This window comes from Ornithodoros turicata, chromosome 5 (genome assembly GCF_037126465.1).
Source record: "Ornithodoros turicata isolate Travis chromosome 5, ASM3712646v1, whole genome shotgun sequence".
NCBI classification, from domain to species: Eukaryota; Metazoa; Arthropoda; class Arachnida; order Ixodida; family Argasidae; genus Ornithodoros; species Ornithodoros turicata.
The window spans coordinates 29329687-29332571 of NC_088205.1; positions in this window are offsets into that span (position 1 = coordinate 29329687).

The following is a 2885-nucleotide window of genomic DNA, read 5'->3' on the forward strand; positions in this document are numbered from 1 at the left end:
ACTGTGAGGTCTCCGATAATGTGGCACATAATCGGATACGTGAAAGCTAAGTCACGTGTTTTCTTACTGCAAGTATGTAATGCGGTTTTTAAATAAACACGCACTCCTTTTTCATGTACGTCGTCAGCGACAGTTCCTTTCGAAACATGATCAGTGTGCAACGGGGAGTGTAATGGAAGCGCGCGTAATATACTTTTGGTCAGAGCTGTAATGCGACCGCGCGCCGATCGCCGACTTCAGATTTGTGATTGTGGATTGGGTTGTCGTGCGACTTTTAAGTTGACTCTCAGGATTGACATAGTTGTTCTAAACCACCATGTTTGCCACTATGCGTTTTTCACCTGAGAACTGAAAGAAAATGTACGAGAGTTGCCGCGATCCCCAGTAACTCCTGAAAGTCGTGTGCTCACGCCGGTGCACTAGTGTGCGCAAAAAGCAGACGATTTCTGTATCCTATCACGAACTTTCCCACAGGGCGACGTGGCCGTTCTTATTGTTGCCAACACAGATCGCGTCATGCTCTGCAATCTCTATCAATTTAATTCCGTTATTTAATAACCGTGACGTGTTTTGTCGTGTAAATTCGCAGTATTCCATTTTCAACAAAGGGCAATCGAATGGTACACTTTATGAGAGGGGCAGGGGGTACGAGACCGTCCCCTTAACCTGGTAGGACAGATCAATACCGATCTGTTCCAACAGCCGCGCCTGACGGTACCTGCTGTCGAAATTCGCGTAATTTTCCTGTTAAACAACGACGAATTTAAACTCATATCGGCTCCCAACGACAAGAAAACGTACGATTACGAGGTGGACATTAAAGAGATGACGTTACACTTGAAAAAGGTGATGCTGGCACCTTCCCTGTTTTTGGAATACCAGCGGCGACTTCAGATCACACCTGCCATCTACGTCTTACGCGGATTGCAAACCAAAGTGTGAAGTTTGAGCGCCGGGAGCTTGGACGCTCACTTTGAAAACGTTTACCCCAAAAGGGTACCTTCCAAATTATGCGTCGCCATGCTTGCCACGTCCGACTTTCTCGGCAACATCTAGTCGAACCCCTACAAATTCCGTGATTACGATCTGTCTCATTCGATGCTCTCCGTGGACGGTCAGAACGTGCGAGCCGAATACGAGTTTAAAAATGACCTCGTCAAAATTCCCTACTTTAACTCCTTGCAAAAACGAGTACAGCTACGACCGATTTAAAACGAACGTATTCCTTCTCTACTTCAACTTGGACGTAGACAAGTGTTCTTCTCCTCCGCATTTAAACGAGTGGTGAAAAGGGAACGTGCGTCTGCAATTACGCTTCGCTAAAGCCCTGCCGCACGTGGTCACCGTCTGTGGTATCCACAGTGATATCGTGATCATCCGTGTCGTCATCCGCCATGTGTATATAAGCCATTGTCACATGCAATAAAGGGTTCTTACGCTGCACTCAGCCTGGGCAGCCCAGGCTGAGTGCAGAACTGGGGCTGGCAGAACTGGGGCTGGGGCAGAGGCTGGGGAGCCGGAGCAGGGGGAGCGACGGCTCCCCCTCATTTACGAATGGGGGAGCACGGCTCCCCCAGTGTCAGCCCAGCGTCGTAATTTTGTACGGTCTAACGGAATGGCCTGTGCATGCATGTGTTATTTCGGCAGCCATAAATTTAGAGAACAATAAACAGAGATCCTACCACTGTCACTGTGTGCGGAGACCATTTGAGAAGAGCTACATACCAATGGTGTCAGGGAGTCACAGTCACAGGGTTCTATAGTTGACCATGGCAAGGTTTGTGGTACGAAGTGCAATAAATCAGTCAAAAACTGTGTAACGAGGGACGCGAGCATTCCCAGACTCAATCCACGGGGTGGGGTGGGGGGCAGAGGCGCAAACGGGAATCGCAAAAGGCACGCAAGAGACCCGACATCTGGGGGAAATAAGGATACGAAGAAACCGCCCGGTCGAAGACAGAGGGTTGTTATAATGGCGGTTTGCGAGGCGCAGCCACAGATTTCAGTCGGTTGTGGACAGGGTGCCCACTTCGAGCTGGCGTGTAAGACCTGTAGTACGACAAGTGCGATGAACTGAGACGAAACGTCGCACCGGTGTTGTGTTGATGTGTCGGCAGTGGCAACGTCGAGGGAGCGCCACCAAGTCCTCGACTGCAGCAGCGTTACAGGATTATTAAATGCCATAGACATCGGAGAAGGCAACACCTCTGGAAAGAGATATGTATCGCAGCATGTTTGTTGTCTTATATATATTGTGTTTATCTTCACCCGTCATAGTATAGTATTCTGATTGGTGGCTCCTCGCTTACCATCGTACCGATGTCAAAAATGTACCCGCTGTTTTCATTTATCCGGCTTTTCTTATTGAGTCGCCCGGGAGTTATAATGACAGCGTGACACCCAGTCAAAAGGCTGGGTGTCAAAGGGACACATTCTTGCTGAGCTCCAGACCGGCCCAGGAAAGTCTGGTTTATTCGCAGAAGGCTTGCGGGTCAGACGATATTCGCTTCCAGTCCCGGCACACGTATATGCCGCGACGGCGATTCCCGGGAACAAGTCCCCGAAGTTCCCTACACATTACTTGCCATAGAGGTCTAGGCACTGCGCAGAAGTAAAAAAAAGCCGGACGCACTGAACTCATACCAACTAACCCACCACGAAGCGCTATTTAATTACAGTCTGCAATGTTACTTTTGATCTACTGTACGAATATGCACATGTCATTTGCTAGGTGCACGTTTACAGTTCGTGCAGCAACCATGTATAACGCCACCATGAGCCCTCGAGGAAAATAAGTGATGATGATGATGATAATGATGATGTTTAAGGTAGCACTTTTTTTCGCTCCCCCAGTGGAAAAATAGTTCCGAGGCCACTACCTGGGC